This window comes from Chiloscyllium plagiosum, chromosome 13 (genome assembly GCF_004010195.1).
Source record: "Chiloscyllium plagiosum isolate BGI_BamShark_2017 chromosome 13, ASM401019v2, whole genome shotgun sequence".
NCBI classification, from domain to species: Eukaryota; Metazoa; Chordata; class Chondrichthyes; order Orectolobiformes; family Hemiscylliidae; genus Chiloscyllium; species Chiloscyllium plagiosum.
Genome location: NC_057722.1, coordinates 65,938,443 through 65,961,529, shown reverse-complemented (window position 1 = coordinate 65,961,529; position 23,087 = coordinate 65,938,443). Strand labels below are relative to the sequence as shown.

Genomic DNA, 23,087 nt, shown 5'->3' with positions numbered 1-23,087 from the left:
AAGTTTTCCTTCATTGAACGGGGTATTGAGTACAAGAGTTGGTAAATAATGATGCAGTTGTATAAGACTTTGGTGCGGCCGCATCTGGAATATTGTGTGCAGTTTTGGTCGCCATACTATAGGAAGGATGTGGAGGCACTGGAACGGGTGCAGAGGAGGTTTACCAGGATGTTGCCTGGTATGGAAGGAAGATCGTATGAGGAAAGACTGAGACACTTGGGGCTGTTTTCATTAGAGAAAAGAAGGTTTAGGGGTGACTTGATTGAGGTGTACAAGATGATTAGGGGGTTAGATAGGGTTGACAGTGTGAACCTTTTCCCGCGTATGGAGTCGGGTATTACAAGGGGGCATAGCTTTAAATTAAGGGGGGGTAGATATAGGACTGAAGTTAGGGGTAGGTTCTTCACTCAGCGAGTCGTGAGTTCATGGAATGCCCTGCCAGTAGCAGTGGTGGACTCTCCCTCTTTATGGGCATTTAAGCGGGCATTGGATAGGTATATGGAGGATAGTGGGTTAGTATAGGTTAGGTGGGCTTGGATCGGCGCAACATCGAGGGCCAAAGGGCCTGTACTGCGCTGTATTCTTCTATGTTCTATGTTCTAGAACCAGCTTGGTTACAGAAGGCACAGTTGTGGTGAAAGTGTGTTTTTTGGAATAAAGATCAGTAAGTAGCGATGTTCCACAGAAATCAGTGCTGGGATTGTTCTTGTTTGCAATATAAAATGAGCTGGAGGAATATGTAGGTAGTCTGATTATTAAGTTTACAAATGACACCAAAATTGTTGGAGTTACAGAGAGTGAGGGGATTGTCAAAGGACATAGTGGGATATAGATAGATTGCAGATTTGGGCAGAGAAATAACAGATTACATTTAATCCAGATAAATGTGAAATAATGCATTTTGGAAGATCAAATTTAGGTGCAAATTATGCATCACTGGAAAGCTGGAGGCTGAGGGGCAACTTGATAGAGGTCTACAAAATTATGAGAAGCCTAGATAGGTGGATAGTCAGGGCTTTTTCTCAGGTTGGAAAGGTCAACTACAAGAGGGTACAGGTTCAAGGTGAGAGGCAATAGTTTAGGGGAGAAGGGAAAACTTTTCATATACATGGTAGTGGGTGCCTGGAACAGACTGCTAGAAGAGGTGGTGGAAGCAGGCATGTTAGCAACAGTTAAGGTGTATCTGGATAGACACAGGAACAGGAGGCAAACAGAAGGAAGGAAACTGCATAAATGGCAGGTCTAAGTGAGGAGTAGGAATTAGTGCAGACTTGTTGGGATGAAGGGTCTGTTTCTATGCTGTGTTGTTCTTTGTTCCATAATGTTAGAAAATGCTGCAAGTGAATTGTGGACAGCAAGCTGCCATGGCAACAATTGACAGTTTAGATCAATTAATATGTTTTAGTGGTGTTGATGAAAGGATAAATGTAGATCATCGGAAGAGATCTCTTTTGTTGGCTGGTTTTTGCCCTAGGATCTTTTACGTCCATTTAAACAGGCAAATGCGTCTCAGTTTACCAATTCATCTATCTTAATCACTATAGAACTCCATAACTATCACACACTGTCAAAATAAATTAGGTGCCTAAGTCCTGGAGTGGAGGCTGGGGATCTGGGTGACTTAGACTCTCAATATTTTTAGTCAGATGTGAATCTGTCAGCGCCAACCAATTAGCAACAAAGGAGAAAATAGGGAACAGACATCAAAAGGAAACTTCAGAAGAAGCGAGCTGCAAAGTATGCATTTTAATAACATTTGCCAGTGATGCTTCTTACACGAATAAAATAAAAGGCATTGCACATTGTTTCTCCAAGATGTATATTTACAATGCCTTGTTTGCAATGGCACAGGACATGTTCAAATTATCACTGCATTCACATCCATCTGCGAAGCCTCCACAGCTGCCTGTTCAGGTAATGAATTGCCGTTTTTTTCTGTATGCAAGAAATTCATAACAGAATGTAATAAAACCGCAGAGGCTCAAATGTAAATTCAAAGATTAAAGCAAAATGAATTGTCATAAAGACAATGGAATATTGAGCATCAGCGCTCCATTTTTTGATGAGGGACTTTATAACTTTCTGGACTCAACTCTGAGTTCAACAATTACAGAACATGACCACCTTAACTATTTTCTCAGATAGTAGAAACTACCAAAGGTGCTTCTGTTGCCAATTACAGCTTCACTGGAAATGCCTTTCATTCCTTAGTTTGCCCCTTTACAATCCCCCTTTCCCTTGTGCTGTTAACTTCTTGTCTTCCCCCCTGCATTCCATCAAACACAGGCCTTCCTTTTCGTTTGACCTTCCCAATTTTCCGTGCCTTTGTACTTGGGGGGAAAAAAAACCCCATTAACTCCAACTTCTTCCAATTTCAGATGAAAGGTCAAACATTACTTCAAACATTAACTGAAGATTTTTTTCACACAAATGCTGTCTCCTGCATGTTTGTGTTCTTCCTTATATAGCGATCTACAGTTTCATGATTTCACAAGTGAATAATTTACCTGCTGCTGTGTCCAACTCCTCAGGAGAAAATGTAATAAACGACCACAGAACAGCCCACTATCCAGGCCACCAGGAGAAGAGCAGGGACAACGTAACGCTGGTCTACTAATAGAAGCATTATTTAACAACAATCAAATAATCTTATGGGATGGTGTTAATCATTTGTTATGTGGTGAGAAACAGTTTCTGTTTATAAAAAAAAAAGCTTTCTGTGGTGAAGTCTTTTGGAACCTAGCCATTTTATTTAAAAATGTACATTTATATGGTACGAGATGTCCCAATATATTTCAATGCAGTGCAGTTGCTGATCAATTGCGGGAGATGCAGCCCCAAATTGTACACAAGCTCACAGCAATGTAGTAATGACCTGATAATTTGCCTTTATGATTTGGGTTGAGGAATAATCTTTAACTGTACCACTAGGGATACCATCACTGTTCCTCTCTAAAATAGTGCCATGGAATATTTCACATTCATCTGAGAAGGCTGACCGAGGCTAAGATTAATGTCTCATTTAAACGAAATCACCTCCCCAACAGTGCAGCATTCACTCAGTACTGCGTTGGAAGATCAGGCTGAGTTTTTAATTTTTACTCAAGTTCTGGAGTGGGACTTAAACTCACACGTTTCTGACTCACAGGTGAGTGTGTAACCCACAAAGCCACAGCTGACGCACATATTAAACCGACAAATCCTGCCGTTCGCATCCAGAAAGTGAATTGCAGTGTGAACAGGAGAAGACACCACGGGGACAGATCCTGATAATGTGTGAAGGTGTAAAAGTGAGTGATAGAGAGTTGGCAGGCTTTGAAGTCAAAGTAAGTTATAATCAGGAAGGATGTAAATCATCCAGCAGATTCATTACCACCCCTTTGCATGTGTGCATAGAGTTAACTTTAACACCACACTTTAAACTGGGCTATTTGACCAGCTATTATACCGTTCCTATTTTAAATATAGAATGTCATCCCATAACTAAAGTTTGCTATTCAGAAGACTATTTCAGTGAAGGACTTTTTAAAATCTGCCTGGTTACCTCTAAGGAATTTACTGAGAAAAGAACATAAACGCACACTACTCCACGCAAAAAGAATAATGACTTACTGAATTGTTGCATTGTTATGTTGCGGGATTTACATCAAGTTGTAAACCTTTTCCACCTCACTTCCAGTGGTCAGAAGTTGCAGAATTATTGATAAATACTGAATAGTCCACTGTCTTTTCTAATATGACAGTATTACTGAACACCACTATACTGCAATGATCCCATTTTCTATTAGTCACAGCCAAAAGGCTCACAGCTCCGTGTTGTAAAGACTGGTGAGTATTTGTAACAGGAGGTGGGGCTCTCTTCACAATAGGGCAATATTTTTGGAACATTTGACATGGATATTCCATTCAGTTTTGTTGTATGCGTTCTGTATCCATAAGTGCTGACATACGACCTAATGGAACACATGGAAGTGCAAATTGGGATATTTATTCACATGTAACCACACAATTACATGTGCCATTAGGCACACTAGTTTAACTAACTTAGATCTTGATCACTGCTCCCAATTTCTCTTGGACAGCTTGATCATTGAGACATTTGAAATGATGAAGTGATTTTATAGGATAGCCAGAAAGAGACAACTATGTTTGACAAGGCAAGCATGATAAGATGGTACGGCCAGATCATTCAGGGCTGATTACAGAAAGTACTTACTCACACGAAGGGGAATGGAAATCTTGGAATTCTTTTCCTCCCCACCAAAAAGAAACTGTTAAGGGTGGGAATCAATTGAAAATTTTCAAAAGGGTCCCTTTTTCTTAATTCATTCACAGGATGGAGGCTGGGCTAGCATTTATTGCTTATTCTAGTTGGTCTTGGGAAAGGGGTGATAAGCTGTCTTCTTAAACCACTGCAGTACATGTTGTCCACGTAGATCCACAATTCCTTAAGTTAGGGAGTTCCAGAACGTTCATCCAATGGACAGAAGGAATCAGTGATATGTTCCCAAGTCAGGATGGTGAGTGGATATGAGGGGAATTTGCAGGTTGTGCTCATAGAGTCACAGAGATGTACAGTCTCAGATGTGCAGCATGGAAACAGACCCTTCGATCCAACTCGTCCATGTCAACCAGATATCCCAACCCAATCTAGTCTCACCTGCTAGCACCCAGCCCATATCCCCTCAAACCCTTCCTATTCATATACCCATCCAGATGCCTTTTAAATTGTACTAGCCTCCACCACTTCCTCTGGCAGCTCATTCCAAATATGTACCACTCTCTGTGTGAAAAAGTTGCCCCTTAGGTCTCTTTTATAAGTTTCCCCTCTCACCCTAAACCTATGCCCTCTAGTTCTGGACTCCATTCCAGGGAAAAGACTTTGTCTATTTATCCTATCCATGCCCCTCATGATTTTATAAACCTCTGTAAGGTCGCCCTTCAGCCTCTGACATTCCAGGAAAAATAGCTCTAGCCTATTCAACCTCTCCCTATAGCTCAAATCCTTCAACCCTGGCAACATCCTTGTAAATCTTTTCTGAACCCTTTCAAATTTCACAATATCTTTCTGATAGGAAGGAGACCAGAATTGCATGCAATATTCCAACAGCGGCCTAACCAATATCCTGTAGAGCCGCAACATGACCTCTCAACTCCTGTACTCAATACACTGATCAATAAAAGAAAGCATACCAAATGCTGCTTTCACTATCCTATCTACCTATGAATCCACTTTCAAGGAGCTATGAACCTGCACTCCAAAGTCTATGTTCCAATGTAACTGTTGTTCTTGTCCTTCTAGCTGAAAGTGGATTTGGAAGGTACTGTATAAGATGTCTTGGTGAATTTCTGCAGTTAATCTTGTAGATGGTCCACACTGCTGCTACTGAACACTGGTAACAGAGGAAGTGGATGTTTGTGGATACGTTGCCAACAGGTGGTTTGCTTTGTCCTGGATGGTGTCAAGCGTCTTGGGTGTTGTTGGAGCTGCACTCAACCAGGCAAGTGAGGACTATTTCATTACACTCTTGATTTGTATTCTGTAGATGGTGGACTAGTGTCAGAGAATCAGGAGCTGAGTTATTTGCTGCAAGATTCCTAGCCTCTGAAAAACAGTGATTAATAGATTTCTGTTTGGGCTATTAAAATTTGTGGCACCAAGGTGGGTAAATGAGGTTAAGAAAGTGATCAAATGTGTTCTCACTGGAAGACTGAAAAGGTTCAAGGGGCTAAATAATCTATTCTTCGTATTACCCAATTTACGTTGTTATGTCGGACAGATGACCTTCTCATTCCTATTGTGATCTCACCCTCCACCCACTCACAAGCCTTCTCCTTTATAGTTTTACCATCTTTACCTCTTTCCTTTGCTCTATACCTGCTTAAAAATTGTCACCAACTATCTTTCAGTTCCAGTTAAAGAATTATTAACCTGAAGTGAGATTTTTTTTCAACTTGCTGTTGATGCTTAATGAGTCATCTCGTGTCACAAACACTCCCTGCAATTTTTACACAAGATCCATTGACATTTTCTGAGTTTATTGGCAAGTCGACTATGAAAAAAATCTTCAAAATATTAATCGATCCTCACTTCGTATTTATAAACTGATTGAAGAGTTTGCTGAATGGTTTATTGCCTTGGGATATTGAGATGTTATGAGATATTTTGATAGAGTAAATATGGAGAGACTGTTTTCCACTGGCAGGAGGATCAGTAACAAATGGGACAGATGTCAGATTTAATTGGCAAAAGAACCACAGGGGAAGACGAAAATATTTTTTTCACAAAACAAGATATGATCTGAAATACCTTGCCTGAAAGGTAGGATGGGAGATTGAACAGTAATTTCTTGAAGTGAAGTAAAATTACAATCCACATGAAGGAAATATGAATGCCTACAAGAAAAATAGCATGAGCGTGGGACTGAGTAGATAATTCTTTTAAAGTGCCATGGTGTGTCAAATCACTTTCTTTTATTCTGTACGGTTGTGTCACGAATTATCTGCTCATACAGGATGGTCGTGAGGGTGTGTTTGTCCCCGCCATGGGGCAACACCTTGGGGAAAATTGAGCATTTTGTATGTAAAATTATAGTTTGAAAGCAATTTCACTTGACTGTATGTTCTTCTTTTAGTAGTTAAAAATCACACCACACTAGGTTACAGTCCAACAGGTTTACTTGGAGGTTTCAGAGCACTCCTCCTTTGTCAGGGAGCCAGTGGATCAGGATCAGAATAAAAGCAAATTACTGCGGATGCTGGAATCTGAAACCAAAAGAGAAAATGCTGAAAAATTGCAGTAGGTCTGGCAACATCTGTAAGGAGAGAAAAGAACTGATGTTTCGAGTCTAACTGACCCTTTGTCAAAGCTGGTAAAATTATAGTTTGAAAGCAATTTCACTTGACTGTATGTTTGTCTTTTGACAAAGGGTCAGTTAGACTCGAAACGTCAGCTCTTTTCTCTCCTTACAGATGCTGCCAGACCTGCTGAGATTTTCCAGCATTTTCTCTTTTGGGAGCAGGATCAGAAAGCTTGTACTTCCAAGTAAACATGTTGGACTATAACCTGGTGTTGTGTGGTTTTTAACTTTTTCCACCCCAGTCCAACGCCAGCACCTCCACATCTTTTCGTAAGCGACCAAAGTGTGGCACTGAGATGCCTGATATCAACATTCTGAGCTGGGAAGTGTTGCAACTAACCAAGGCTACATTGTAAAGACAGACTTGGTTACATATGATAAGGAAGCTTATCTCAGCCAGTACAGCAGCTCCAGAAACTCAGTTAGCCTCAGTCTTCAAAAGCGAGGAAGGCATTTGCAGAAATGAGCACAGCTGCCTTGGTGTTCCTGATCACCATAGTATGATTCCCTTTTTAGAAAGTGGGCATGTGTGCATTTATTAGCCTAAGAGGACAGCTGTGAAGCTCTTTGCAGGTGAAAAGCCTAAAAATACTCATCATCAAGATTCGAAAGGGTTGATTGAACAAGATTCCAGATAGTACAGTGCATTTGTAGAAATGCACTTCAGTGACAAGACAACGTTTTCTGGAGACGAAAGTATTTAGGGGGAATAGCAAGTGGAAAAAGTAACTGAGAGGAACAAAATTAGGGTTTCAGGCCAAAAAAAATCAATAAAAATAAGGTGAGGGATGATGACTAAAATGTGATGGAAGAGAAGGTTTTCAGTATGAACACATTTGTTACAATTGTTACTGGAAGAGTAGAAGGAGGTTGCATTCTCATGATTTCAAATCAATATCCTTTTTATAACCTGGGAGTGAAGCGTGCTACTACAATGCATGTGAAATGGATAGATTCCTCTCTCCTGGCTAGAATCTTAAATCAGTTGAACTGAGGCAGCGGTCTCCTGGCATCTGTGCTGAAAAAACATCGATTCATGTATCACAGAATGAGACCATTTGGCCCCTCATGCTTATGCCAGTTCATTGAAAGAATTATCAAGCAAGTCCAATGTCTCTGCACTTTTCACATGCTATTAAAATCTTGCCTTTTTAAAAGGTTAAATATTTTATTTCCTTTCTAAAAGATTTTCTTACGAACACTGCCTTAAACACTCTTCAAAAATTTGTTGATGGTGCACAAAATTTCTCCTAACCACTCCCCTTCCCGTGTCTGCTGATTCAAGCAGCTACATAATAATCTAGGAGAGAATTTTCACTTTTAGCATGGAGTAGAAAATGAGTACCCTGCAAGATCTTTATCGCTACAAACAGTGGGTAGTGGTTCTACATAGGTCATAGATTAATTCACGTCACCTCTGAGCCAGAGGCTGTAGATTCACAGCCCCACAGTACAGCACAAAATCTAAACCAATAGACCATTAAATTACTGAAGGACTGAGGTGCTATTATTTGAAATGAGATATTGTGTTAGGGCCACTTCAATTCTTTCAGGTGGACATAGAAGATCACAGAAAACCACTTTGAAAAAGGTTAAGCAAATTCACCTCAGAGTCCTGAACAATATTCAGCCTTGAATCCACATGAAATAAAAAAGAACAGATTTCCCAAATTGACCTTGCTGTACATAATTTGGCTGAAAGAAATTAAAACAGTGCCTATATGCAATGAGGTATAAAGCCAACTCGAATATCCTATGACCATTAAGAGAGTTGCATAAATGTGAGTCTTCCTTTCAAATATTGCTCACTTTTCACCCAACATTGAATCTAAAAATCCACCCACCCTGAATAGATTTGTTACAATGTCAGGAACACTGTTGGAGGCTCCACTCCCAGCTGCAGTGAGATCTTTCAATCCCATTGTTTTCCTCTGAATTGTCAGTGGCTAAATTAAGAAACCAACCTTCATCAGCAGGGAGGTCAAAGTCAGTGGGTTCACTGGGGACTGATGGTTCTGACAATGTCATGGAGAGTGTCGTGTCTCATGGTTACTGAGACAAACAAATGCTAGATGTGGGCTAACAATAACCTTCATTTGCAATATCTCTGAAGGTCAACTGGAACAGCTCAGTCTGGCATTCCTGGCTGTTTGTGCAACATATGTCATTGAGAAAAATACCAGCCAACTTGTAATCATTGGATAAAAATGTTCCATCATCATGCTCAAAGTATTATGGAGAGCTTAACTTCACTTATTTGTTATGAAAATAACATCCATTTATATCGCACCTTTAACAATCGCAGAGCTGAGCTGTTGTAAAGTGCTTTACAGCCATTTAATTATTTGCCAAATGTAAGTGCTGTTGTAATGTAGAGATTTAAAATGCTTGAAACTAAATAGAATCTTCCAAACAGTTCTGGGTTAGATAGTCATCTCAATTTCTCAACCATTGTCCAGGACCCTAAATTCAAACTTGACAAATACCAACAAAAGAGAAATGAAACTTGTTACAGGTCAGAAAACTTTTAGCACTTTTAAAGCCCATCGTCAGGCAGCAACTATTTGTAGCAATGGAAAACTCATTGAGTTTTATCCAAAATGTGCGCTCACAGATTAGTTGCATTAAAAATTAAATGGTCTGATCTCAGACCATTCAAATTCAATATTGATTGTTTAGACATTAAGGGTGACGAAGTCTGGTCTTCATCAGCAACACTTCCAGACATTGGTAAAACAAATCACAGACTACGTTGTTTTGCTTCATAGTACATAATAATCAATAGTGCAACAGGAGCACACTTTAAACAGTTCAGTTATTTTTTTCATGAAAAGGAACTTGTGGACTGTTCGACATGATCTGCAATTCACTGCCACATTTCAAGGCTCTGAGTTCAGATTTAATGTCAAGATTTGAACTCAAAACTCGCCTCCCTCGTTTTGTGGCTAATGTGTGCCATTCAACTAAAATCACAAATCAGATGGTTTAGTTATTATTATTGAAAAGCAAAATGCGGATGTTGGAAAACTGAAACAAACATGGAGAATGCTGGAGAAGCTCGGCAGGCAGCATCTGTTCTCTGGGAAAAAGGAGATGGGGTGAGGCAGAAGTGCAAGGCATGGGTCAGATATGGCTGAAGCCCCATCAACCACAAAGTGGGAAGTCGTGGTCTTTGGGTGAGGAAAAAGGAGGCCATCTCAGAGGTAGTCAAGTGAAAGGTGACATCATCAGAACAAATGCAACAGAGATGCAGAAACTTGGAGAATGGAATCCTTGCGAGAAGCAGGGTGGAAGGAAGTGTAACCGAGGTAACTGTGGGAGTCAGTGGACTTTTAATGGATAAGCTATCCTCAGAAATGGAAACAATCAAGTCAGGGAAGGGAAGGAAAGGGAAGGGAAGGGCCTGAGATAGACCAAGTGAAGGTGAGAGAAGGATAGAATTTTAAAAGTAAAACTGATGATTTTTTTTTCTCCTAATTCGGGATGACAACAGGAAACAACATCAAAGAAATCATGCCTGTATCAGAGAAAGAATTATAGGTGTGGTCCCAAGTTGGACTGGAACAAAGAATGTGCCATATAACCTGTAAAGAGACAGGCATCACTGGGGCCCATGTGGGTACCCATTGCCACACCTTTGTCTAAGAGAAAATTAGGTGTGTTGCAGGTGAAGCTGTTCAAAACGAGAACAAGCTCATCCAGGAGATGCATGCTAGTGGTGGATGGAAACTCGTGAGGCCTCTTTGCAAGGAAGAAGCAGAGAGTCTTCACTCCATTTTGATGAAATATGGACACATAGAAAGATTACACACCCACGGTGAACAGGAAGCAGCTAGGACCTGAAAACTCGAAATTCTGGAACTGACATAAAGTCAGAAGAATCTTGAATGTAAATAGGATGAGACTGAATAAGGTGAGAAGAAAATAGGGTCAGGACAGGAAGAAATAAAAATACAATGGAGCAGGAACATGTCTAGCAAGGCAGTCGTATTGTAGATTTTGGGAAGGAAGTAGATTCAGGCTGTGTGAGGTTGGAAGACTATGAGTTGGAAAGCTGTGGAGGTAAGATCTCCAGAAGAGATGCAGTCTGTGACAATCCTGGAAACTGCAGCTGGCTGCTCAGTGGTGGGATCATGATCAGGGGAAATAAAAGGATAGGAGGAACAGAGAAGATGGTAAAAGAGGTGGGGGCATGGCATTGTTAGTCAAGGACAGTACTAAGGCTGCAGAAAGGACATTTGAAGACTCATCAACTGAGGTAGTATGGGCTGAGATTAGAAACAGGAAGGCAGAGGACATCTTGTTGGGAGTTTTCTATAGGCCTCTGAATAGTTCCAGAGATTTAGAGGAAAAGATAGCAAGATGATTCTCGATAGGAGCAAAAGTGACAAGGTAGTTGTTGTGGAGGACTTCAACTTTCCAAATATTGACTGGGAATACGATAGTTCAAGTACTTTAAATGGGTCAGTTTTTGTCCAATGTATGCAGGAGGGTTTTCTGACATAGTATGTAGACAGGCCAACAAGGGGCGAGGCCACATTAGATTTGGTACTGGGTAATGAACCCAGATTTGGAGATAGGTGAGCACTTTGGTGATAGTGACCACAACTCAGTTATGTTTACTTTAGCGATGGAAAGGGATAGGTAAAAACTGGAGGCAAGACTTACAGCTGGGAAAAAGGCAATTCCGATGTGATTAGACAAGATTTAGGATGCATAGGATGGGGAAGGAAACTGCAGGGGATGGGCACAATTGAATTGTGGACTTATTCAAGGAATAGTTACTGTGTGTCCTTGATAAGTATACACCTGTCAGACAGAGAAGAAGTTGTCGAGTGCGGGAGCCGTAGTTTACTAAGGAAGTTGAATCTCTTGTCAAGAGGAAGAAGAAGGCTTATGTTAGGATGAGATGTGAAGACTTAGTTAGGGCGATTGGGAGTTATAAGGTAGCCAGGAAAGACCTAAAGAGAGAGTTAAAATGAATGAGGAGGGGCATGTGAAGCTGTTGGCAGATAGAATCAGGTAAAACCCTAAAACTTTCCATAGGCATATAAGAGAAAAGAGAATGACTAAAGTAAGATTAGGGCCAATCAAGGACAGTAGTGGGAAGTTGTGCGAGGAGTCAGAGGAGATGGAGAAACACTAAATGAATATTTTTCATCAGTATTCACACTGGAAAAAGACAATATTGTTGAGGAGAATACTGAGAAACAAGCTACTAGGCTAGATGGAATTGAGGTTCACAAGGAGAAGGTGTCAGAAATTCTGGAAAGTATGAAAATAGATAAATCCCCTGGGCCAGATGGGATTTATCCTAGGATTCCCTGGGAAGTCAGGGAGGAGATTGCAGAGCCTTTGGCTTTGATCTTTATGTCACCATTGTCCACAGGAACAGTGCCAGAAGACTGGAGGATAGCAAATGCTGTTCCCTTGTTCAAGAAGGGGAGTAGAGACAATCCTGGAAATTATAGACCAGTGAGCCTTATTTCGGTTGTGGATAAAGCGTTGGAAAAGGTTATAAGAAATAGGATTTATTATCATCTCGAAAGGAATAACTTGATTAGGGATATTCAACACGTTTTTGTGAAGGGCAGATCGTGCCTCACAAACTCTATTCAGTTCTTTGAGAAGATGACCAAACAGGTGGATGAGGGTAAAGCAGCTGATGTAGTGTATATGGATTTCAGGAAGGCATTTGAGAAGGTTCTCCATGGTAGGCTACTGTACAAAATGAGGGCGATTTAAGGGTTAGAATCAAAAATTGGCTAGCTGAAAGAAGACAGAGGGTGGTGGTTGATGGGAAATATTCATCCTGGAGTTCAGTTACTAGTGGAGTACCACAAGGATCTGTTTTGGGTCCACTGCTGTTTGTCATTTTTATAAACAACCTAGATGAAGGCGTAGAAGGATGGCTTAGTAAATTTACAGATGACACTAAGTTCGGTACAGTTGTGGCTAGTGCTGATAGATGTTGCAGGTTACAGTGGGACATAGATAAACTGCAGACCTGAGCTGAGAGATGGAAAATGAAGTTTAATGCTGAAAAGTGTGATGTGATTCACGTTGGAAGGAGTAACAGGAATGCAAAGTACTGGGTGAATGGTAAGATACTTGGTAGTTTAGATGAGCAGAGAGTTCCCAGTGTCCGTGTACATAAATCCCACAAAGTTGACACCCAGGTTGATAGGGCTGTTAAGAAGGCATACAGTGTGTTAGCTTTTATTAGTAGAGGGATCGAGTTTCGGAACCATTAGGTCATGCTGCAGTTGTACAAATCTCTGGTGTGGCTGCAGTTGGAGTATTGCATACAGTTATGGTCACTGTAATATAGGAAGGATGTGGAAGCTTTGGAAAGAGTTCAGAGGAGATTTACTAGGATGTTGCCTGCTATGGAGGGAAAGCCTCATGAAGAAACGTTGAGAGACTTGAGGCTGTTTTTATTAGAGAGAAGAAGGTTGAAAGGTGTCTTAATTGAGACATATAAGATAATCAGACAGTTGGATGGGGTGGACAGTGAGACCGTTTTCCTAGGATGGTGATAGCTAGCATGAAAGGGCATAGCTTCTAATTGAGGAGTGATAGATATAGGACAGATATCAAAGGTAGTTTCTTTACCCAGAGAGTAGTAAATGTGTGGTACGCTCTGCTTGCAACAGTTGTTGACTCGCCAACTTTACGGGCATTTAAATGGTCATTAGATAGGTATATGGATGAGAATGGAACAGATGGGCTTCAGAATGTTCCACAGGGCAGCGCAACATCGAGGGCTGAAGGGCCTGTACTGTGCTATAATGTTCTATGTTCTGTTTCTATGCCTCTTCAATATCATATTGTTTTTTTGTGGAGGTATAGAATCACAAGTTATACAGCACGGAAACAGACCCTTCAGTCCAATTTGTCCATGCTGATCAGATATCCGAGATTAATCTAGTCCCATTTGCCAGCATTTGGCCCATATCTCTGTCAACCCTTTCTATTCAGGCACCCATCCAGATGCCTTTTAAATAGTTTGCAAGAAAAATCGTCTGCTGTATTTTCTATTTCACAACAAAACCTACACTTCAAAAATATGTCATTGTCTATAAAGTGCTTTCAGATGCCCGGAAGTCATGAAAAGATGAATTTTCTTTCTTCCTTTCTGTGATATTATTGATGATCGCTGAATTTGTTAATTAGATCCTGAAAGGTGTTATGTTAGCATGTGTTTTTCAGACAATTTCAGACCAGACACCAAGGTTTCTTTTAAACAATGTTAATATATATGTGATGATATGACAGCAGAGCTCAATGGTCTGAACTAAGTCAGTTCCAACCTTCTAGCAGAGTCTCTAACACAAGACTACTTGAGGTCACAGGTATATCAGAACTCACCTCAGAGATTCATCGGTATATGCATTAATATTCATTCCTTTTTCAAGAGGTGCCAACTGTGATGTTGTGGATAGTCATTTTGCTCTGAGCCAGAAGTGTAGGGGTTCAAGTGTCCCACCCTTTCAAAGGCAATTAGAGATGGACCAGAAATTCTGTCCCAACAAGTGACAATCCCATCCCATGTTTGTACAAATGGAAATTGAAGACTGAAAGCCTGAGAACAATATAATTCAGCTGGCAGTAACATCACAGCACAATTTTTAAAGTCAGGACCAGGAATGTGCATTTAAAAAAAAATGTTATTTTTGCAAGAGTTGATTTCCAGAGGATATGGCTGCAAGAGTTTCCTCAGGATGTGTTCCTAGCGCTGACTGTCATCTGGCATTTCATCAGTGACCTTCCCTCCATCGTAAAGTCATAAGTTGAGATGTTCACTGATGACTGCATAGTATTCCGTACCATTTGTGATATCTGAGGTACTGAAGCATTTCATGTCCACATGCAGCAAGAGGTGGACTGCACACAGACTTGACATGATGAGTGGCAAGATGTATTTGCATCATGATATGCCAGACAGCAACCATCTCTAATAAATGAGATGTGGAACAGCATATTTCTGAATTCTCCGCCAACAATATTTTAGGATTGTCATTAATAGACCAGCTAGATAAATACTTTGGCTTTAAGAATATGTCAAAGACTCGGAATTCTGTGCTGAATAACTTACTAGCTAAGTCCTGAAAAACCTGCCCAAGGCACAAGTCCAGAGTGTGATGGAATATTCACTTCTCTGAATTAATCGCGTTCCAACAACATTCAAGATGGTTGACTTAATCCAAGATAGTGCAGCCCACTTGATTAGCAACCTCCATCAACTTGAGTGTTCACTCCCTCCACCATGAGCACATAGATGAAAGATTGAAAGCATCAACCACCAAGTCGACTTTGATAGCACCATTCAAACCCATAAGCTCCATCTGAAAGAATAAGGGAAGCAGATTCATAGCAATGCCACTACCTGTGAGTTCCTCTGCAAGGCACACTACTTCCTGACTTGGAAATACATGCTCTTCCTTCACTGTCACTGGATCAAAACAGGAATTCCCTCCCCATTAGCACTGTGAGTATACTTTACCACATGCATTCTCAAGGGCAATTAGGAATGGTCAACAAATGCTGGCCTAGCAATGATGCTCACATGCTGAGAATGAACTAAAAACCTTTCTGCACAACATCTACAGTGAGAAGTTGTTTATTCCACTATGATGTAGAAACAGTTCAACTGATTTAATTAACTCTGCCTGCAGTTTGCTTCTTTCCTTTGGTGTAACAGGGTGAGGGTTAGAAGCTCTACAATAGAGTCATAGAGTCTTAGAGATGTACAGCATGGAAACAGACCCTTCGGTCCAACCCGTCCATGCTGACCAGATATCCCAACCCAATCTAATCCCACCTGCCAGCACCCGGCCCATATCCCTCTAAACCCTTCCTATTCATATACCCATCCAAATGCCTCTTAAATGTTACAATTGTACCAGCCTCCACCACTTCCTCTGGCAGCACATTCCATACATGTACCACCCTCTGTGGGAAAAAGTTGCCCCTGAAGTCTCTTTTATATCTTTCCCCTCTCACCCTAAACCTATGCCCTCTAGTTCTGGACTCCCCGAGCCCAGGGAAAAGACTTTGCCTATGTACCCTATCCATGCCCCTCATAATTTTGTAAACCTCTATAAGGTCACCCCTCGACCTCCGACGCTCCAGGGAAAACACCCCCAGACTGTTCAGACTCTCCCTATAGCTCAAATCCTCCAACCTTGGCAACCTCCTTGTAAATCTTTTCTGAACCCTTTCAAGTTTCACATCTTTCCAATAGGAAGGAGACCAGAATTGCACACAATATTCCAACAGTAGCCTAACCAATGTCCTGTACAGCCGCAACTCCTGTACTCCCAACTCCTGTACTCAATACTCTGGCCAATAAAGAAAGCATACCAAATGCCTTCTTCACTATCGTATCTACCTGCGACTCCACTTTCAAGGAGCTATGAGTCTGCACTCCAAGGTCTCTTTGTTCAGCAACACTCCCTAGGAACTTACCATTAAGTGTATAAGTCCTGCTAAGATTTGCTTTCCCAAAATGCAGCACCTCACATTTATCTGTGATTAAACTTCATCTGCAACTTTTTAGATTAGATTACCTACAGTGTGGAAACAGGCCCTTCAGCCCAACAAGCCCACACCGACCCTTGGAAGAGCAACCCACCCAGACCTATTCCCCTACATTTACCCCTGACTAATGCACCTAACGCTACAGGCAATTTAGCATGGCTAATTCACCTGACCTGATTGTGGGAGGAAACCAGAGCACACAGAGGAAACCCACGCAGACACAGGGAGAATGTGCAAACTCCACACAGACTGGTGGGAATCGAACCCAGGACCCTGGTGCTGTGAGGCAGCAGTGCTAACCACTGAGCCACTGTGCTACCCATTGGACCATCTTGTCAAATTGTTGTTTTACGTGTGGCCTACAGAAAGTCTGCGGTAGTGAGTAGAGTGGATTCTTTCTTGATTATATGTTTTTGAGATATGTCTCTTGATTAAACTTAAAATATAAGTCATAACTATTTAACCTGGAGCAGTGTTTGTAGATGAATAAGACGGTGTTATTTTCTGGGTCTGTAGATTGTGAAGGAGCAAAAATAGCCTTAAGTAGAGTGATATGTACTTCTTGTCAGGTGTGGGAGTTTAAAGAGAGTTTAAGGGTTACTGAAGATTATATCTGCCATAAATGCTGTTGGTTGCGAATCTTATCAGATCGAATGGATACAAATAGGACATAAACCTTCATTCTGCAGGGCTGTAAGTTGTTTCTCTCCTCACTAACCATTCTAACTCTGATTGAAAATAGAGCAAATTATCTTTTGGAAGATTTAAGCTGCATCTAATAAGTGAGTATTCCCAGCTAGAATGGAAATAACTGTGTAATTCTCCTGTCAATCACACCTGGAGCTGACAAGTGACTGGAATTACTTTTTGAGTCAGAATTTCTGTGTACTTGTTCTCCATTCATTGTATGCCACAGCGGAAAGATTTTATTTATATTCTAATTATCCTTCACTCATTTATATACTACTTGAGATATAACTACTTTTATTAAAAGATGTTGCTTCAGTTTTAGTTACAAATTCATTTCACTGGCATTTATAACAACTCTCCTAAAATAGGTGCTGGACACTGCTTACAGTAATGCATTGTTTAAAGAGACTCCTGGGTTAATAGACTATTTTATTGCAAAATATTTTAGTTGACATGTGTCCTGCAATTGGAAATAGGAACAGAAGTAAGCTGTTTGCCTCCTTGAACCTGCTCCACCATTCAAAAGGATCATGGCTGATACAATATTCCTCATATCCTCTTTTTTGTCCTTTTCCCATAACCCTTGATTCTTCTACTATCTATCTATTTTCTTTATGAGCCTTAAATACACAAAAGGACTCTGCTCCCATAGCTCTCATGGCATGGAACTCCAAATCCCCACAACCTTCTGACAGAAGAAATTCCTGCGCTTCTCAGTCTTAAATTGGCATCTTTATATTCTGGAGCTATACACTATGAGACTTTGCCATGAATGGAGCATCCTTTCAGCATTGACCCTGTGAAACCTCTTAAGAATCTTAAATGTTTCAATGAGATCGCTTTTCATTCTTCTAAACTCCAATAAGTAGAGTCCCAATCTGTTTAGCCGTTGCTCATAAGACAATCCATCCATATCAGGGATCATCTGAGTGAATGTTCTCTGAACTGCCTCCAATAAAACAATATCTTTCCTCAAATGCTGAAAACAGTTCTCCAGAAGTACAAAGTTAAAAATCACACAACACCAGGTTATAGTCCAATAGGTTTATTTGGAAGCACTAGCTTTTGGAGTGCTGCTCCTTTATCAGGTGGTTGTGGAGTATAAGCTTGTAGGACACAGAATTTATAGCAAAAGTGTAATGTAACTGAAATTATATATTGAAAAAGACATGGATTGTTTGTTAAGTCTCTCATCTTTTAGAATGGGTATGTTGGTTTCAGTTCTTTCGTATGTAAATCCCAGAACATTCTTAAAGTTACATTCTCAAGTAAACTTTAACAATAGCTGCCAATTTGGCCCAGATAATGCATTGAAGGTGTGGTGCCCTGTGTGAGGCTGTCTGTGCCACAATGTTCAGACTGACTCTAATCTAAAATAGGGGATTTACAGAATCTTACATGGAGTCATGCAGGTTTTGAGCAATATAAAATGTAAATCTGCAAATACAAATTCATCCCACAAACTTATATGTGCTTGTGTGTGAATGTGAGTGTAAAGGACAATATGTCTGTGAGACGATGCAACTGTGAGTGTGAGAGCGTATGTGTGAGCATATGAGAGCTCATGTATGAGAGAGGTCTGCGATAGTGTATGGGTCTGTAGAAGTGTGTGCGTATGTGCGCGTGTGCTTGTGCATGTACATGTGCATGTGCATGTGTCTGTAGGTGTGTGTGTGTGTGTAGTCACCTGTAGTGTGACATGAACCAAAAGTCCCAGTTGAGGCCATCCCCACGGGTGCCGAACTTGTCTCTCAGTGTCTTCTCGGCCACTTTGCGTTAATGCCAGATGTGACCTCACCAGCACCTTTACAGCTGCAATAAGACTTCCCTGCTCTTATACTCCAAAGCCTTGAAATAAGGGCCAAATTTACATTAACTTTCTTGCTTAGGTGAGAGTAATGCAGTCGATGTAATTTATATGGATTTCAGAAAAGTCTTTGACAAAACCATTTAGGAGATTTATCAAGAAGGCAAATGCATATGCGATACAAAGTAATTTGCTGAAATGGATTCAAATTTGCCTCAGTTGTAGGAGACAGTGGGTGATGACAGAAGACTGTTTTAGTGAGTGGAAGCCAATGTCCAGTGATGTACCACTGGGATCTGTGCTCGGTCCCTTTTTATTTGTCATTTATGTAAATGACATAGATGACAGTTTGGGGATTTGGATTAGTAAATTTGCAGGTGACACAAAGATTGGTCGGGTAATTAACAGTGAGGTTGAACTTCTTGGACTACAAGAAGATATAAATGGGATGGTCAAATGACAGATATATCGCAGATGGAATCTAAGCCTGAAAGGGGTGAGATGATTCACTTTGAAAGGAGTAATTTGATAAGCAAGTATTCAATGATCGGCACATTCTGTGGAACATAGGGCCTTTGGAATGTTTGTCCATGGATCTCTGAAGGTGGAGGGGCATGCTAATAGTATTGTGAAAAAGGCATATATAGTCATGGAATTATAGTATCCCTATGGGACACATGCCTTTATCTATCAAGACATAGATTACAAAAGCAGGGAACTCATGTTGGAGTTATATGGAACTTTGGTGAGACCATAGCTAGAGCACTGTGCAGTTCTGGTTGCTACATTATAGGAAGAATGTGAGTGTGATTGCATTGGACAGGGTGCAGAAGAGACTCACCAGAATGTTGCGTGGGGTGGAAAATTAAGTTATGAGGAAAGGTTGGATAGGCTTGGGTTGCTTTTATTGGAGCAGAGAAGACTGAGAGGTGACTTGATGGAGGTATATAAATGATGAGGGCCATGGACAGAGTGGATAAGGAGTAGTTATTCCCCTTAATTGAAGGGACAGTTATGAAGGGACAGTTATGAAGTTTCAAGGTGAGGGGCTGGATATTTAGAGGGGATATGAGGAAAACCTTTTTTATCTAGATGATGGTAACAGCTTGCAAAGCGCTGCATGGGATGGTGGTAGAGGCAAGTTGCCTCACGCCCATTAAAAAGTAACTGAATGAGGACTTGGCACAACATAACAGTCAAGGCTGTGGACAAAGTGCTGGTAAATACGATTACATTAAAGGTCAGGTGTTTCCCATATGGCTGTGCACACATGATGGGCCAAAGGGCCATTTCTGCACTGTATGATTCTACGATTACTTACCACACCTATGTGCTAGCTTTCTGTGTTTCAGGCACAGTATCCTAAAATTCCTTTGTGTTGCAGATTTCTGCAAATTTTCTCCATTTACACATTACTCTTTTTTAAAATTTTCCCTTCCAAAATGGAAAATTCACATTTTCCTACATTATATTGCATTTGCCAACATTTTACCCACTTACCTAACTTATTGATATCTCTCTGTAAACTGTGTGTATATTTTCACAACTTGCCTTACTACGTAGTTTTGCATTGTCTGCAAATTTTGCTACAGTACATTCACTTCCTTCCTCCAAGTCATTAATATATATTCCAAACAATTGTGGTCTCAGCATTGATCCCTGTGAATCTCACTGGCTACAGGTTGCCAACCTGAAAAAAAAATCAAATCACCTCGAGTTGGGGAATTGAACTGCAGTATCCCACAACATAGGTATGGATACTAACCAGAGTACTGACTAGAGACATGCTGCAATAATTAAGAGAATACCCATACCCACTTTCATATCATTGGGTAAGGCAATGCTGTCAACACTCACTGGACTATTTATTCAAATCAAAGCCCAGATATCGAACTGTAGTGTTGATGTTGCTATTCCTGATTAGTCCTGTTATTCTTTGCTGTGTGCCATGTTCTACTATAGAATGGAATTTGTTGATCTGCTGGTATTGTTTTTCAAGGAGCTGTTGGAAATGATTTCAACTTATAACAAGAATGCCCACAAACTGCCCTTGACAAATTGGCTGTCCTCCAGGATTTCTGTCCCTTATTGCTGAAGAACAAAGGCAGAAGAATGTGGTCATCAATCTTTTTAATGCCACAAATGTATGTGTGAAAACAAAAGGATGGTTTAAAACATTCAACAACATTTCTGTCTTTTGCACGACATTCTTTGCTAGTAATTGTGGTCCTTTGAACATTTCTTTGGCAGGGATGTTATGGAAATTGTAAATAGCCTGATATAAAATTACAAGATAAATACAGAAGAGACCTTATCAGCCCATTTTAGCTCATCCAGAAGTGAATAGATTACTTCAGTTCCCTCTCCATCTCTATTTAACTTGAAGAATTGTTTCACTGCCCCATTCAAAATGTTATTTATCCTATGGCCAACCTTTGCTTGAAGTTCGTCTTGAAATTTATTTTATCAATTTGATGCTGTTTCCATTGTCCAAGTTTTTTTAGCATTTTGTTCTAACTTTTCTTTAGGTATATCATCCTGTTTATTAATAAACCTGTATTAACCTCCCTTCAAAACTAAAGCTGCCAACTCTTTCATATCATAGTTCGATCTGCCTTGTGGTTCTTCACTGCATCTCTTCAGTGACTTGAACTTTCCTCATCACTACTGATGTTGAGCAGAATGTATCACATTATTATGGAAGTGCATTGATTTTTGTGGAGATTATTGAAAACCAGAAATATCAATTCAGGTGCCTGTTATAGAGTTCTCCTAAATTTCCCTTTCTATTGATATGTTGTCTAGTGTGTGGGACCGCTCTCAGGTAGTTCCATTCAAACTTATTTAATCAGAGCCAGAAAATCATTTGCAATTGCTATTTTTCTACCTCAGGCGATCCCTCCCCAAGGGTCAATCCTTGGCCCACTCATATTTTTCATCTTTTTGCTGCCCCTCAGTAGCATCATCAGGAACACAATATTTGTTTTTTACTGGATTTCATTTTTATATTGAGAACTCTACCTCAGCATTACCTCTCTCAATTTCTCTGCTCTTACTCAACTATCAAAAATCCACCCCAGGATGAGCAGAAATTTCCTCCACGGATATATTTTCTGGTGACCTCTCTGAGTTCTGCTCCATAGTAATTGAGTCCATCCTTCACCCTGGTAACCACATGAGATTAAGCCAGTTTATTTGCAACTTTGTTATTACACTGGACCATGAAATAGTCTTCCAACCCAATATTGACGCTGTTCAACAACTGCTCTACAACATCACCCAACCTTGGTCCTGTGTCAGCTCATCTGCCACTGACACGATCATTTGTGCCTTCACTATTTCTGGACTCAAGTATTCCAACTTACTCCTGACTGGTCTCCCACATTCTACACTCCGTAAACTTCAGGTCCTCCAAAACTTTGTTGCCCTTGTCTTGATTCACAGCCAGTTCTGTTTAGGTATTGCTCCTGCACTTGCCAACTACATTGGCTCTTGGTCAGTTAACATGCTGACTATAAAATTCTTATCCTTGATTATAAATTACTCCATGATTTTAATAGTTCCATCACTGTAATCCTTGCTAGCCATGGGATTCTCTGAGGTATTGACACTGGTCTTTTTAATTGTCCAGTGGTCAGTTAAGTGTCAACCACATTGCTACTGGAGTCACATGTAGGCCAGACCAGGTAAGGACAGATTTCATTCCTTAAAGGGCATTAGTGAATGAGGTAATTGCTTTTCTACAAAAAAAGGAGGTGGTTATGTGATCACAATCTTTTTATTCAATTCAAATTTCACCAGCTACCATAATGGGTTCTAAAACTATGTCTCCAGAACTGTAGCCTGAATTCTGGATAACTAGGCACCATTAAAACTCACTCCACTTACTGGACAAAGTCACATGCATTAGACAGTTCACTTCAGGAGATATTTTCCAACAGCACATGGCAACTATTCAGTTCTTCACCAATGTATTCTAATCACGACCTTGAATGCTATTCCCAAAGTTACAAAGACAAAATGTTGTCATCCTAGCAGTACACTTTGCCAAACTGTTTCAGATAGCACTGGCTGGAATCTTTGGCTTGCTGAATAGAAATTCCAGATTGTCAAATTTGTACTGTGAATCATCCAAACAGTGACAGAGCTCAATATAATCTATCAAAAACAGTCAGAAGTTACACCCA

The 23,087-nt window shown here is 40.4% G+C and overlaps 1 long non-coding RNA gene across 1 annotated transcript; it reads right to left on the bottom strand.

The window, feature by feature from the left end:
- Positions 1–1,731: 1,731 nt before the first annotated feature.
- Positions 1,732–3,824, bottom strand: LOC122556354. The gene is made up of 3 exons (XR_006313509.1): positions 3,613–3,824; positions 2,508–2,613; positions 1,732–1,935 (listed from the first exon to the last, which is right to left on the bottom strand). It is a non-coding gene; the product is annotated as an uncharacterized LOC122556354 (long non-coding RNA).
- Between the last annotated feature and the right edge of the window lie 19,263 nt (positions 3,825–23,087).